We start from the raw sequence: 16,753 nt of genomic DNA on the forward strand, positions 1-16,753 counted from the left end.
GCTCCAGTCTCCCAGGTTTTCCTTTTGTGCCTTAAACGTTTAATCCTCCTGCTTGCCCTGAGCCTTGGCATATATCCTCTATTCTCTTCCGTCTTCTCTCGAGGCCCTTTGCCTATTTCCTGTTTGTCTGATGATTATTAAGTCCCCTCTGCTCTCAGCTCCCTTCCACTCACATTTATTCAACTAGTATTTATTGAGTGCATGCTATATGCCTGGCCAGGAACTACAATTCCTGGGCAGTAAATCATGAACTAAATCATGCAGTAGCAAATAGGAATAATCCCCGCCCTCAGCAAGCACACTAATTTCCTAAGTCGGGGTCCTCTGTTAAAAACCCTTTAGTTAGCTAAGCATGGTAGCACACGCCCGTAACCCCAGTGACTCAGGAGGTTGAGGCAGGAGGATCGTGAGTTCAAAGCCAGCCTCAGACACTTAGCAAGGCCCTGAGCAACTTAGTGAGACCCTTTCTCTAAATGAAATATAAAAAAGGGCTGGGGATGTGGCCAGTGGTTGAACCCCCTGGGTTCAATCCCTGGTACCACAAAACAAATGAACAAGCAAACAAAAACAAAACAAAACAAAACGAAAACCACCACTTTGATTACTGGGTTCCTCTGACACTTACTACCTGAAAGGCATTGGAGCGCTCCTGTCGGGCTCTGTACTCGTGTCCCGTGGCTCCTATAACAAATCACCACACCCCAAATGACTTAAAGCAGAACCCATGTATTATTGCGTGGGGGACTGAAGTCTAACATCAGTAACACTGCGCCGAAGTCAAGGTGTGAGCGGGGCTATACTCCCCATGAAGGTCAGGAGTGCTTCTCTCCAGGGAAGAAGGCTTGTCGTTTCCAGTGTCTGATGGCTATGGGCGTTCCTTGAATTGTGGCCATGTCACTTCAGTCTTCAAAGCCAGCATTTACTAGACTCTCTCTGCTCCTGTGTCTAAAAACAGGCACATTCTCAGGTACCAGAGATGCATCAAGAGATGCATTTTGGGGGCACTCAATTCATTTCATAGCAGGGCAAAGGCCAGTTCACACAGGTTGGTGAGGGTCATGTCAAGGATTTGGGTCTTTATAAAAATGGGAAGACGTTGAAGAATTTTAAAAGCAGAGGAGTGACACGATCAGAGGAAGATTTTAAAAACCCATCTGGCAACCAACCTATGTGCCCTTCAACAGATGAATGGATAAAGAAAATATGGTACATATACACAATGGAATATTATTTGGCCATAAAGAAGAATGCAATTATGGCATTTGCCAGTAAATGGATGGAACTAGAGACAATTGTGCTAAGTGAAATAAGTCAATCCCAAAAAACCAAAGGCTGAATGTTCTGTCTGATACGTGGATGCTAATACACATTAAGGTGGAGGGAGGGAAGAATAGAAGGTCACTGGATTAGACAAAGGGGAATGAAGGGAAGGGAGGGGGGATGGGAATAGGAAAGACAGTGAAATGAATCAGACACAACTTTCCTATGTTCATATGAATACATGACCAGTGAAACTCCACATCATGTACATTTACAAAAATGGGGAGTTACCCTCCATGTATGTTTGATACATCAAAGTACATTCTACTGTCGTGTATAACTAAAAAGAACAAATAAAAAATTTAAAATCTATCTGGCAGCACTTGGAGAATGAATAGCAATGGGTAGGCGTGTTCCGTCCAGCGGAACTGGCGCGGACAAAGGAGACACCACCAATCTTTAGTTGACGAGATTTATTGCGTCCTCCCTGTTTCTCTGTCTTCTTTGTTCTCTCCCTATCTTCCTTCTTCCTCTCTTTCCCTCTCTCCTCCCCTAGGCTCCTAACTCATCAGCCAATTATAGCAAAGCTTTCTCTCACGCAGGAGAGCATGCAGAGGAATGCCAGCATTACACTATCTAAATCACGAGCTGTCCACGCACGGCATGATATCAGATAGCCAATCCTTGAGCCTGGGACTAACACGTCATAAGTCTCCAAGGAACTAGTAACAGCAGCAGCCTTTTTGGGTACTTCCTTACTTTGGTAGCCAGTGCCCTTTGGCTCACTGCCAGGTGCCATCTTGTCCAAGACGGCCCTCAACACAGGTGGTGGGAAGAGAAGAGAGGGTGCTGTCAGAACACCCCAGAAGAGACTCAAACATGGAGGCAAGAGATTGTGTTAGCTTGGAGAGAGTGACTGGAGTGATAGGTTTTTAGAGATAAAATAAATAGGATTTAGAAATGTGTTAGATGTGGGACTTAGGGAGTGTGAGGTTGGAGATTAATCCCCTGCTTAGCCTATATAGGTAATTTGTAGTTGGGAAGGTAGGAAGCCCTGGAGGAGGGACAGAGAGTAGAAGTGAAGGTTCAGCCAATGTTTTGAAGTTGTGTCTACGTAGGTGAATTGTTTGCCCGATTTACTGTGCAGTAACGCAAGCAGATGCTGTGAGCCTCCAAGGGCAGGTGGGAAACCAACGCACACATAAAACACGCTTGTATTTGAAGCTTGTTTGTGATTTTGTGGTGTGGCTCAATCCTGCTTTTTTTTTCCTCCTAAAATATATTTTTCTGTATCCTATGAATGGTTTTGTTAATTATGGTTGGGGATTTTTCCCTCAGGATGAATTTCAAACCTTATAAAATTGCCATTTTGTACGTCAAAAACCAGCTAAGTATTGGCAGTTCCACCTGGTTCAATTGAATAATAGTGATGTTCTGTTGCTATTAATACTCTTAAGTTGTTGTAATTATTGTATCTGTTGGTTTTAAATTATAGAATTTAAAGCATATCTTAGTCATTGATGAGAGAAATTTAAAAGAAATGCCTAAAATGGGACCATTGAATGTGCCTATTGGGGCTGTTTGGCATAGCTGGCATTTCTTGGCTTTGTTTTGTTCTGTTTGCAGTGCCCAGGATCCAGCCCAGAGCCGACAAGGGCTTTACACCCAGCTGCAACTTCAGCCTCTCTCTGCTCTTCTTAATTCCCTTAATACCCATCAGTGCAGAATTTGTATTGCATTATGGATTTGATGGTTAATTTTCTTTTTTGTGTGATAGTTAATTTTTCCCTGGTGACCATCAGTTTTGATGTTAACACTTCAGTTTTATTTAGATGCAAAATCGACCAAAAGAATTTTTGAATAGACCATATGGAATGGATTTGAAATACATGCTTTATAAAACCCACCCACTTTGGTCAAATACACGATTTACAAATCTAGCAATATACAACAACTACAGAAGAAGTTTTGTTTAGACATCCTGTATAATTAATATGCACTTATTTGAAAAAGTTTCAGACAAAGAGAAATACCAATTTAGGCGACATTGGGTGTTAAATGACTGTCACCTTTGGCTTAGTGGCACGTGGTGTAATCCATCCGATTGCAAGTTTTTGTTCCTACGGGGTGACACACGCAGCAGCTTTCCCAAGATCTCTGTAACTCTCGACGCGTGTATCCGTTCAGCTCATCTCCTGATGAAAGGGGGAAACCCCCATAACTACGTTTCGGTCAGCGACTCCCGAGGCAAATGAAGCGACCTGAAAGCTGGCAGAGGAAGGCTGAGCCCGTTTGACTGACAGCGCCCAGGCTGCGAGTGCGCGAGGCGCAGGGCCGCCACCTAGTGGCCAGCCAGAGGGCTGCGCTGCCTCCGACGCCTGCACCGGCAGCTCGCTCCGCAGGATGCCTTCCTTCTCTGCGCCTCGGGAGGTTTCCGTGGTCAGAAGCATAGCATGGTTCCACACAATCCACAGCGGTTAGCGGGGAAGTCTCAGAACAGTGCCTGGCACAAAGCAGGACCTCAATGAACACGTGGCAAATATTGGGTAAAGGAACAGTAAGATACTGACTGTGCGGCATGTCAAAAATCCTGCTTTAGCTGTTTCACACCCGAGGTTTTGTTTTGGATCAGCGGCGTACAGAACTGGCACACATTATGGTCCCTTTTAAAAATAGAAATTTTTGTTATTTTGAAAAAAATGAGAAATATAGCAATGGCTATTGACTTTAATCCATTTTAGTGATTTTCGTTCACAAATGGGACCTATTTTGTCTACAACTTCCAGGGCAAACTTATAGAAATGGAAATTAGTGATATCACTTTATTCCACAGCTTAGACTCTTGAATGTCTTCCCATCACTCCTAGAAACCAGTCCAGTTACTTTAAGGATACTGACTTTCCCAAGTACCTTGGTCCTAGCTGGTGTGTCTCTCTGTCTCTCTGTCTCTCTGTCTCTCTGTCTCTCTGTCTCTCTCTCTCTCTCTCTCTCTCTCTCTCTCTCTCTGTCTTTCTCATTTCTTTCATCTTATTTTTAATTTTTAAAAATTTGTTCTTCTTACTTATATGTGACAGTAGAATGTATTTTGACATATGGTACATTCATGGAGTATAACTTCCCATTCTTGAGGTTGTACATGATGTGAAGTTACAGTGGTTGTGTATTCATATATGAACCTAGGAAAGTTATGTTTGATTCATTCTACTGTTTTTCCTCTTCCTAGCCCCTCTCCCTTCCCTTAATTCCCCTTTGTCTAATCCAGTAAACTTCTACCCCCCCCCTTTTGTGTGTTAGCATCCACAGATCAGAGAGAAAATTCAGCATATGTTTTTGGGGGGATTGGCTTATATCACTTAGCATGATAGTCTCCAGTTCCATCCATTTACCTGAAAATGCCATAACTGCATTCTTCTTTATGGCTGAGTAATATTCCACTGTGTATATATACCACATTTTCTTTATCCATGCATCTGTTGAAGGACACCTACGTTGGTTCCATAGCTTAGCTATTGTGAATTGAGCTGCTATAAACATTGATATGACCGAATAGCTATAGTATGTCGATTTTAAGTCTTTTGGGTATTTGTCAAGGAGTGGGATATCTGGGTTAAATGTTGGTTCCATTCCAAGTTTTCTGAGGAATCTCCATATGACTTTCCATAATGGTTGCACCAATCTAAAGTCCCACCAGCAATATGAGCTTATCTTTTCCCCATATCCTTACCAAAACTTATTGTTCCTTGTATTCTTGATAATTGACATTCTGACAGGAGTGAGTGGAATCTCAGTGTAGTGGCTGGCTCTCTCTTACTGGCCTTTTTGCTGTTCCCTGAACATGTCGAGTTCACATCCATATCCTGACCTTTGCAGTTGCTGTCCCTTCTACCTAACTCACTTTTCCCCTGCATCTTTCTCCCCAAAGTCACTGTCCAGTTCTGCTTTATCTTTCTTCATAGCACCTAGTCCCTGCAATTCTGTTATATATGTATTTACTTGATTTTTGTCTGTCTTTATGAAGAGAATATAAGCTCTCTGAGTACAGGCATTTTGCCTGCTGGTTTCCTGCTGTGTCCTTAATGTCCAGAGCAGTGCCTGGCACAAAGCAGGACCTCAATGAACACATGGCAAGTAATGAGTAAAGGAATGGTAAGACACTGACTACGCTGTATGTCAAAAATCCTGCTTTAGCTGTTTCACAACAAAGATTTTGTTTTGGTTGTGGTGGTGGTTTTTTTTTTTTTTTTTTTTAATAATGATAAAAAAAATACTCCCCCCCTCCCCCCAAGAACTAGCCAAAAGCAGTGTGAGAAAAAAATGAGATTCACTCCCATTGTGAAATTGGACTATCTTACTCCAGGGACAAAAGAAATCACAACAGGGCACTGGATAGCCACTGGTTATATTTTTACAACTCTTTTATCATTCTCTCAGTTGACCATTTTACCAACTTTTATCAAAAGAGGAAAATACCCAAAGATCTCAGAAAATTGCTGAAAATTATTGAAAATAATTGGTGCATCTTTGTTAACAGCACACTCTCCCGTGCGCGGTTGAAACCGGACTATTTCTGGGGTGCCTAGTCTTTCTCCCCTCCAGTCTTTGCAGCCATCTCGCAGTTTGGGTGGGGAAAAGCACAGTCTGGCCTCGAAATGGAGGTGCTGGGGAGAGAGTGGGCGCAGAGGGACTGGCAGATCCCACCCCCGAGGTGGCTGCGCCCTAAGAGCCCCCGCAACAAGGATGGACCAGGGACCCAGAGGGCAGGGGCCGATCTGCAGCTCACCAGTCAGCAGGCTGCCAAGGGGTGTGCGCGGCTGATGTGGCGGCCAGTGGGGCATCCAAAGCCCCTTGGTGGTCACGTGCCACTTGCATTCGGAGTCTGGTTAGGCTGAGGTGGTCCTGGGGCGCAGGGGGGTGGTGTCCTAGAAACAGGACCAGGGTGCTGGACAGCCTGTGAGCATGGACATGCAGATGCGTGTGGCCCGGGGCATCCGTGTCGGAAATCAGGGATTTTTGCTTCTGTGGTGCTGGGTCCTTCCTAGGGCCTCGCACCTGCTGGGCAAGCACTTTGCCACTGAACCACATCCTTAGCCCAGAAATTGGGGACTTGGGAGGTGTGGGGATTTTTAATCTGTGGGTGTTACAGTGAGAGCCAATGATTGGGGGATATTTGCTGTTGAGATCGTGATCGGTAGTGAGCAAGGAAACAGGTGTGTCTTCTCTTGCGGGTGTCTGCAAATTTTGGTAATTCTTGGCATTTCTTTTTCTGACACTGAACCCAGGGTGCTCTACCACTGAGCTACATCCCCAGCCTTTTTTTTTTTTTTTTTTTTTTGAGAGGGTCTCACCAAGTTACCCAGATTGGCCTCAGACTTGTGATCCTCCTGACTTGGGAACTGGAGTCACTGGAATCACAGGTTTGAGCCACTGTGAATCGCCTGGCATGGGTTCTTTGAAGTGGTTTAAGTGGATCTGAGGTAAGTTCAGTTCTGGCTCCTGGATAGGGGTGTGCACATAAAACAATTCTGCTTGAAGGCAAACAAGAAAACAGCTTTTTCTGAGCCACTTATGAGGGACCATGGTCTGGGAACATGATTTCAAATTGCCCCGAGGCTGGGTACTGTGTTGAACACCTGTAATCCCAGGGGTGCAAGTTCTAAGCCAGCCTCAGCAATTTAGCAAGGCCCTAAGTCATTTAGAGAGACCCTGTCTCAAGATAAAAAATAAAAATGGTGGGGGATGCGGCTCAGTGGTTAAGCACCCTTGGGTTCAATCCCAGTACCTAAATAAATAGTTGAAAAAATTAACCTGAATGATGACATGTGCCACTGTAGAATAGTTTACAAGAACTTTTATAGTCACAGAACAGAAGAGAATCCTGAATCAATGTTTTTACAAAATACATAGGTGTGGTCATCAGACAGGAGGGCCACAGAAAGGCAGAGAAACCTTTTTTTCTGGATTTAAAGTTTGTCTTGATCAAGAAGGGAAGTCTCTTCTCTAGGATTCAGCTAGCTTTATCAAATTCTTGCCTTTAGGGTTGGTAGAGGCTAGAGGTCTGTGAGGCTTAGCAATATGTTGCAAGAGTGTCAAGAGTCTGTTAGGTCAGATATGGAGGTGGATAGTAAATGGCTATGGTTAATAGGAAATGAACTTGTATAGAGATAGCACATCAGGCTGGCTCTTGACCTACAACTTGACCTCTCTCCATGATCATGATGTTCTAGTCAGTTGAGATCAAACCGTCTGCATCTGAAGTTGGAGATCTCTGGAAGGGTGTGGGATTAGAGAAATCTGAGGTGAAAGGTATTCTTAGGGAATTGGAGATTGCTATTCTTTGGGGTTACATTCAGGAGCCTCTTTGGTAAAATCAGATGGAGGGCGTCTGGAGATCTGAGATAGAAGGGCTTCCCTGGGGGTTTCAAGGTAGAAGAAGATCTGAAACTAGGGGTGGCTGAGATCTGTGGGAGGTCAGATTCAGGGCCTGAAGTGCAGAAGCATATTTGGAAGTATTGACATGAGGGTTTGGTATTGGATGAAGTCTGAAATTTGACCAGTGATTTTTAAGGATTCTGAGAATCTGAGCATCTTGGAAGGGAACTAAGACTGGGAAATCCTTGGGAGTATCTTTGGGAGGATCTGAGAGGAGGCTGGAAGAGGAATCAACTACTGAGGTGGTGAGTGTCAATTACTGACTGAGTGCTTACAGAGCTCAGAAGTCCAAGTCTGGGAGGATGTTGGTAGGAGATAAAGGAATGGGCTGTCTTGCAGAAATTAGCAAGTTAGAGAACTACAGGCTTTAGCCATCGTGAGAGATGAGTTTGGGGATATCTTTATGTAGTTGGGATTGATCATCTGTAGAGGTCAGTGATTTGGTGTATGTGAATTTGGTTGAGATATACAGAATGCAGTGATTATAGGAACTTGTGGAATTCAGTGATCGAAGGAACCAGAAGTAGTCAGTGCATGTGCAAATTAGGAACTGGGGGTGCTTGGGGGGTGGGGACAGTGAGTGGCTCTGTGAGTTCTATGCTTGGGTTGTCTTCCTGCTGGTGGAAGCACCCTCCATAGGCCTAATGACTCTTCACTAGACCTCATCTCTTAAAGGTTCCACCCACTTCTCATTACTACCACCTGGGGGCCATGCTCCCAATGTGTAAAACTTGGTAGGGAAAAACAACACCCACACCATAGCTACTAGAGATGTGAACTGTTGGAGAATTGCTGGGTATCAGTTTTGATAGTCTGAGGATCAATCTGGGGATTAGTAGATGCCAGTAGGGATTCATCCTGACCCAACCACAGCCATCCTGAGTTATGACTGCCATGATTGCCCCTGACTAATCCTGGTCTGTTTTCTCCAAAGAGGGGTTCAGTTGACAGACTGACATGAGGTCAGTGACTTGGGGGATCATGGAAGCCTGCAAGGGGGAAGTCAGGGATCTAGGATTTCAGTGACTTGGTGTGTGGGGAGTTGGTGGAGGTGGGTGATTTGGGAGTTTTTCCTGGGTCAATGAGTGTGAGCTAGCCTGTGTCAGTGATGGGGGATCTGTGAAGAGCAGTGATTGGAAGTTGTATATTTACTGACAGTTAAAGATAAATTGTAGCCAGCCATGGTCTCCGGTGCCAGCTAACGCCACGGCCGCTGTCACTATGGCCCATTACAAAGCTGCTGATTGGAAGGGTGAGCAGTTCTGGAGGTACTTGGAGAAGTTGGGGTGCTGGACACGCTGCCCAAAGTGTTGGTAGCCTTGTGTAAAGAACCGGAGAAGCCTAATAGTGCTTTGGATTTTTTAAAGCATCACCTAGGAGTTGCTACTGCAGAAAATCCAGAAATAGAGTTGCTCCGCTTAGAATTGGCAGAAATGAAAGAGAAATATGAAGCTACTGGAGAAGAAAATAAAAGACTGAAAGCAAAGCTTGCTCAGTATGAACCACCTCAGGAGGAGGAGCATGCTAAATAGGATTCTTCTCCATTGAAAAGACACTGACAAAATGGTTTTGTACGACTTGAATGGTTTGTATGGTACATAATCTTTTCTGAACAGATGCTATAAAACTTTGAATATGTTAAATTCACCTATCACACTTTAACTGTTATAAACACATATACTGAGAACCACCAATAAAAACTCAGTATAACTTGCTTTGAGTCTTAAAGCAGAAGAAACCAAAGTAAATCCTGAAAAATAATTAAGCAGCCATCTAATTCATTACCTTAAAAAAGGAATCTATTAATCTGATTAGGAATAATGGTACTAGTTGGATTTTAGCTAAGGAGATTAGCATGGAGGTATTCCTTGGTTTCATTCAGGATATGAGCATAGATAAAGTCATTCTTGACAATGAAGATGGCAGTGTTCATATTCTCTTTAGGCAGCTGGAGAGATCTGTGTGACAAGATGCTTTTGCATGGGTCCCCACGAATCATCTTCTCTTATTTCTATAAGGCAGAACAAATAACTCTCTTCGCCACCACTTTGCCTTAGCTAACTGCGTGTGTGCCAATTCTAGCTCGGACACCACGTCTTCCTTCTATGCAGTCACGCCTGTCTGATCACGTTGTCTTGCTTTGCTGGGTCCTAGTTGCACATTAGCTCATCTGTTTTTCAATGTGCTTAATAATGCACTCACCCTGGTTGTAACTGATACAACTTTAAACAGGATCACACAATCACCCTGCCTTACTTAGTTGCTGAGTTGAACACAGAAGTAATATAAAATTCTGGTTCATGCACAGAGTGGAGTGAGAAGAGGAAAGCCCATTTATCATGGGCAATGATGGGTATAATCATATAGTGCTTTTCCCCCTCAAAGTATTTTTCTGGTTTTGAATTCACTTTATCTTCATTATCCCTGTGAAGTAGGCAGGGCAAGTATGAGGGGAAGTTGGGTGCTGAATTTTTAGGCCAAAGATTGATATTTTGACAAACTATTTGCTAACTATAGAGCACAGCACTTAACTGCTCTGAGATTCACTTTCCTCATCTGTTAAATGAGAAGAATCTATGCTGCCTCCTCACAGGGTTGTTTTGAGGGTCAAATGAGAATGTATGTTAAAAATTGTAGATGGTAAACCACTATATTCTTTTTTTAAAAAAAATATTTTCTTAGTTGTGGATGGACACAGCATCTTTATTTATTTATTTTTATGTGGTGCCCAAGATTGAACCCAGTGCCCCACACATGTGAGGCAAGCAGTCTATGACTGAGCTACAGCCCCCAGCCCAAACTGCAATATTCTTGAAAAAAAAAAAAAAAAAAAGATAAATTGTATGTTGTCGATTGAGGGGAACACCTGTCCCAAATGTACTGTATTATCATATTTGGGAAATAATTAAATATCTCTGTAGTTGCTATCTCAATGTTGAGATCATGGGTAATGTTGGTTTTGAGCAAATACATTTTTCTGAGTGTAATTTATTGGGAGTTTCTTATATGATAACTTTTATATAAAGAGGAAAATTTTATTAAAAAGAACCCCTACTGGTCATGATCATTTTTCTTTTTATGTTGGCTTGCTCTATTAATTATACAAGATGTACACTTATACACATATTTTAGTTAAATATTCAAGCAATGTATGTAGTGTACACTTAACACCCTTCCTGAACCCCAACTTTATTTAACTCCAGAAATATACCTACTATTAACAATTTCACTTATGTGCTTTAAATTTCTTTCTAGTCATAGTTTTGTTTGTTTTATACCAATTGGACTATGTTGAATGTACTACTCTATAACTCACATTTTTTAAATTTAACAATATGTCTTAGAAACATCTCTTTGTCAGAACACACAGTCCTGTTTCATTTTGTAGTATTAGATTGTACAGTGTTCCACTGTGTGGACATGCAGTATCCACACAATGAGTTCCTTGGGCGGGTATATGATTCTTTGGGTGGATATATGATCTGGAAATATTCTTGGCAGCATTATGCATGTATGAAGTGGCCCCTTTGCAAAGCAGGCCATTGCGGCTGCACTAAGGAATGACGGACTATTGCTTTTGGGCACGTAACTCTTGTCCACAGTTCCTGAAAGTGGGTTTTGTGTAGGTTACATGGCCTATGTTTCGGTTAGACTCTTGCAAACATTTCCACACATGTTGAGAAGCCACCCAACTTCTCTTATGGGAAGTAGTAACAAACAGGAAAATATATTTTTATTGATACAGATTCCTCTACTTTGATTGCTTCTGTTGTTTTTATTTCCATTAATTCATCCATCCACCCATGGAGTGCTTTGTGAGGGCTCTGTGCTGGGAACTATTCTGAGTGCTTAGGATACAGTAGTGAGCAAAACAAGACTCCTCTCTACATGGGGCTTATGCTGAATCTAGGGGAGACAGCAACAAAGTCAATTAGCAAGCAATAAGATAGTTATAGTGATGAGTAGAATAAAGAAAAGAAACCAGGTCATTGACTAGAATAATAAGTCCAGGATGGGATTAGTTTAGACAGTGGTATATATCATTTAGACCTCAGTCAGTGGGGCAGAGCCACTGTCCAAATTTCAGGATCAGAATGTATTTATGAGCCTCAAATCCTACATGGTCATAGAAGGAGTCAGGAAAATAGAGATCCAGAAAAGTGAGTTAGGGGATAAAAGAAACTAATCGGGGCGAGCAAGCCTGTCCAGGCACCAGGAGGAACCCTGAAGAGGGGGAGTGCTGAGAGGTCCACAGGAGGCTGTGGCTTCTTTATAGATCCTGCCTGGGGGACCCAGCAAATCATCTGGGGGAAGGGCAGAGGCTGGTGTGTGTTAGCAGGACCAACAGCGAGAAAGATGAGCCAGACATTCTGGGGTGAGAAGGGGGACCAAGTGCAAGCTGGAACCTGCTGGGCAACTCACTGTCAGTCTGTCCATCACCACATGTGACTGCAGTGACCTGCAGAGTGACAGCCATTACTTTAAAATGAGAGTGATAGCAGAGTGATAATCATTGCTTTACTTGTTTTCCTAAGTTGGTGCAGGTTCCTTTTCTGGCCATCTTGAATCTGAAATCATACAGGAAGCAATTCTAGAAAAAGTAGATTCTACATGTAAGAATAGAAGATAATTTCACATGTGAAAAGCTAATTAGAAGCTGGGCATGGTGACACATACCTGGAATCCCAGCATCTTGGGAGGCTGAGGCAGGAGGATTGCAAGTTCAAAGCCAGTCTCAGCAAAAGCGAGGTGCTAAGCAACTCAGTGAGACCCTGTCTCTAAATAAAATACAAAATAGGGCTTCTTATGTGGCTCAGTGACCAAGTGCCCCAGAGTTCAATCCCAGGTACCACCACCACCACCACCAACAATAACAAAGCTAATTAGATTAATTAGTGACTATGTAATTGCTTATTTTCCCCCCAAATTAGGATTTTGTTTTCTACTTTATACCTCACCAGCACCTGCTTTTTAAAAATTTCCTTCTTTTGTTTTATATTGATTCTTTTACTAGATTGGAGTTTGGAATTAAATTAATTTCTTAATTTCCTTTCATTTTTTAAAAAATTATTTTTAGTTGTAGACAGACACAATACCTTTGTTTTATTTATTTAGGTGGTGCTGAGGATCGAACCCAGTGCCTCACATGTGCTAGCTAGGCAAGCGCTCTGCCACTGAGCTCCAACCCCAGCCCAATTTCCTTTCATTTTAATGGAAATTCCTTAGAGTCTAGATGGTAACTCCCTCATCCACCCACCAGGTTAGCAGAGATCTTTCTGGCAAAAAAACTCTCTGTTCCCAGGGCAATTCAACAGTTTCCCAAAAGGCAGGGTCCTTGGAAAGTCATGGCAGAAGGTTGGGGGCTGCTAAGCAGAGACAAAACACTTGAAGGTGAGGTCACTGTTGGCTTCTGGGGAGACAGGAAGCCCAGTCTGATTACTTCTCCGTCAGACTTTCATGCAAGGCCAGCGACCTGCTTTCTCTTTTCCTCTCTCTCTGGCATCACTCAGGACTTCCTAACTCTGGCAGCAAGGCCAAAAGGTCAGCCAAGAAACCTCTGCAGGAGTAGAACAGACACCATGAAAAGAAAGTGGAGGGGTCTCCAGACCCAACCAAAGAGAGAGAAAGGGACACAATGGACTGTACCAGAAGACAGCAGGAGGTGACTGCTAGAGCACAAACCCAGGGCTCTGTTTTGAAAAGTGGCAAGGGGTGTGTGTGTATGTATGTGTGTGTGTACATGTGTGTATGTGTGCATATGTGTGTATGTGTGTGTGTGTACATGTGTGTATGTGTGCATATGTGTATGTGTGTGTATGTATGTGTGTGTACATGTGTGTATGTGTGCATGTGTGTGTGTGTGTGTGTGTGTGTGTGCGCGCGCGCACATCCACACACGTCCTTGCTCCTCCATCTCTCTCTCTTACAAGGAGTGTTCCCTCAAAAGCTAAGCGCATAGCAGAGGGGACAGGAAGGTGAGACCGGCTTGGGGCCTCAGGAGCTGAGAGGAGGGCCCTCAGGGCTTGGCACGAACCCTACCCTCACTTGGCCTGGGGCCAGGAATGGGCAGCTAGTGCCCAGGTAAAGAAGAAATCAGAAGAAAATTAGAAAGTATTCAATTTAGTTAAATGACAATGAAGATACTATATCAAAATTTGTGGGATGAACTGAATGAAGTGTTTAAAGGAGATGCTGACATTGTAAATATGTAAAACATGAAAAAAATGTCTAAAATCATTGCCATTTCACCCTATAAGGCTCAGGAAAGAAGAACAAAGTAAACTCAAGTAGAAGAGGCAGGTGCCAACAACACAGTCCCCCACCCTTTCTTTGACCCCTTTGAGCCCCTCAGTGTGGAAGTGCAGGCTCTGGCACGTCCTTTCTGGGGGCAGGGTGTGCGTGGTCAGGGGACTCTCTCTTTGGTGGCCCCCTGCAGGGTTCGAGAGTGGATTGCCTACACAAGTCAGGACGACAGGTCTTTTTTAAAGTTCAGACCTCACAAGGGGGTGGTTTCAACCAATGTGAATCTTTTCAATCTAGACCATTTTTCTTAGAGAAAAGGAGTAAGGTTGAAGAAGCACCCTAAGCAACCCCTGAACCCTCCTAGCCTGGCCCTTCTTCACCCTCTTAGTGCTGAAGGAAACATTAGCAGGGCAAGCACCTCTGCTTCAGGAAATTCTCCAACGGAAGTTGTAGGGTTCCAGAAACTCCAGAAAATGAAAGAAAAGCAAGTATGTTTCAAAAATCAAAGAAATACAGTACGTTGATTTGTTTTCTGATGGTAAAGATGATATTTGCTTAAATTACTCCACTATAGCTTGAGAGAAAAAGAATCCACAAAGATGCAATCATGTGAAGATGGACTTCAAGAACTCCCTACCATGGTAAGTAAGGAGGACTTGAAGGATGCTCTGCTTCAGAACTGAAATGAACTGTTCTCACAAAGACATGGCAATGGTTTACTTATGCTTGTACCCTTTTATAGTCACTGGATGTTGTAGCCATAGGGATGATGAAAATCTCTATTGTGTCCACTGCTAGAGTTGGACAGTAATTTTTCTGCCAGTATCTTATGTTCGAGTGAAAAGTATTAACTCTTATTTTTTTAATAATACACGTGAACACCAGAGATTAAACAAAGGATGTAGTAATGATAAAAACAGCAATCAATGAAGTGAAACAGGAAATAAATAAAGTGATAAACTGGAGAAAAAAGTGATAAACAGGAGAAAAATCTAAAGCTGAAAGTTCATTCCTTCAAATATCAACAAAACTCATAAATTCCTAGTTAGGCAGATCACATAAAAAAGAGAGAGGTCACAGATATCCAATATAAGAAAGGAAAGGGATGGGTATCTTTGTGGCCCTTGCAGACATTAGAAGGATAAGAGAATGTTACGGTTTAGATGTGGTGTCCCCAAAAAGCTCACATGTGAGACAGTGCAAGAAGTTTCAGAGGAGAAATGATTGGCTTGTGAGAGTCTTAACCCAATCAGTGAATTAATCCCCTGATAGGGATTAAATGAGTGGTAACTGAAGTGGTAGGTGTGACTGGAAGAGGTGGGAATTGGGCCGTGACTTGGGGTATATATTTGTATTTGGCAAGGGGAGACTCTCTCTGCTTCCTAACTGTCATGTGACCTGCTTCCCTCTGCCACACTCTTTTGCCATGATGTTCAGCCTCACCTCCAGCCCTGAGGAATGGAGCCAGCCTTCTCTGGACTAAACCTCTGAAACTGTGAGCCCTCAAATAAATTCTTCCTCCCCTAAAATTGTTCTGATCAGATCCTTTAGTCACAGCAGTTAAAAAGCAGACTAAAACAGAGAATATTATATCAATTTCATGTCAATGAATTCAACCTCTTCTGTGAAATAGGCAAATTCCTTAAAAATAGAACTTAAAAATCTTTCACAGTAATAAACAAAATCTAAATAGTCTTAAATCTATTAAATAATTTTAATTTTCCATAAAACCCATTCAACAAAGAAAGCCCCATGTTGAATTCTAACAAATATTCTAGGAAAACCCTGCACCAATTATACAGAAACTTTTTCTCACAATAAAGACGGTGGGGAGGAATAAGTCTCAAATATTTTTATGAAGCCAGCATAACCTTATTAATAAAACCTATAATCATGTTGCAAAAAATAAAAATTGCAGATCAATATTCCTCATGAATATAGATGCAAAAATTCTTAAGATAATGGCAAGTCAAATCCAGCACACACTAAAGGATAATATGTTACAACCAAGTGGGGCTTCAGCTAGAAATACAAGTCTGGCTTAACATTTTAAAATCAATGTAATCCATCCAGTAATGTAATAAAGGTAAATGCCATACAATTAATTCAATTGATGTAGAAAAAGCATTTGAGGAAATTTAATATGAAACTTCTCAGCCAACTAGAGGTGGGTGAAACTTCCTTACTCTGATAAATGGCATCTACTCATCAGTATTTTTGACTGTTGACCTGTTGACACAAGAGGGTCAGAGACCAGGCAGTAGCCACAGCTCCATACTCAGTGTAACCCCTGTCTCAGGAAGCAGAACCCTTAATCTAGCACAACCTAAGTGTGTATGAAAGGATACATGGGACTCTGGGTGAGATGGGGTGAAAGACCTTTCCTACTTTAAGCTTGGCTTCTGGACCTACGTAGAATAGCTTGCAGGATAGAGAATGATCTACCGGGCAGAGCGTCCATGAATGTATCACAATTTAGGCAAAACACCTTAACCCTGAAAAACATCATTGCTAACTGGGGTCTTGGGCAAGTCTTAAAGTCTTAATTCAAAATTTGATTAGAATGGAAGCTTCTAGGTGATATGGTATGTTAGGAGAGGGGGTCATGTTGATACATCCAGTTTCACACATCCTTTACCACAAAATGGGTACATTGATCTGAATAATGGGTTTCAGGTTCCCACATGCACAAATTCTGTACTCAATAGGTTCTCAATTAGTGATGCAGCCAGAGTTGCTGCAAACATCGAAAATGACCCCATATCCAGGGTAGTTACCAATTCCAGTAAAGAAAAATCATCACCTCTCCCAAGGTGGAAGG

General features: G+C 42.5%; 1 pseudogene across 1 annotated transcript; it reads left to right on the top strand.

Moving 5' to 3' along the window:
* Window positions 1–8,910: 8,910 nt before the first annotated feature.
* On the top strand, window positions 8,911–9,300 carry LOC306645688 (c-Myc-binding protein-like; annotated as a pseudogene). Its single transcript has one exon. The product of its transcript is annotated as a c-Myc-binding protein-like (transcript).
* Window positions 9,301–16,753: the final 7,453 nt, after the last annotated feature.

The sequence above is a fragment of the Sciurus vulgaris genome, assembly GCF_902686455.1.
Source record: "Sciurus vulgaris genome assembly, chromosome: 15".
In the NCBI taxonomy this organism is placed as follows: Eukaryota; Metazoa; Chordata; class Mammalia; order Rodentia; family Sciuridae; genus Sciurus; species Sciurus vulgaris.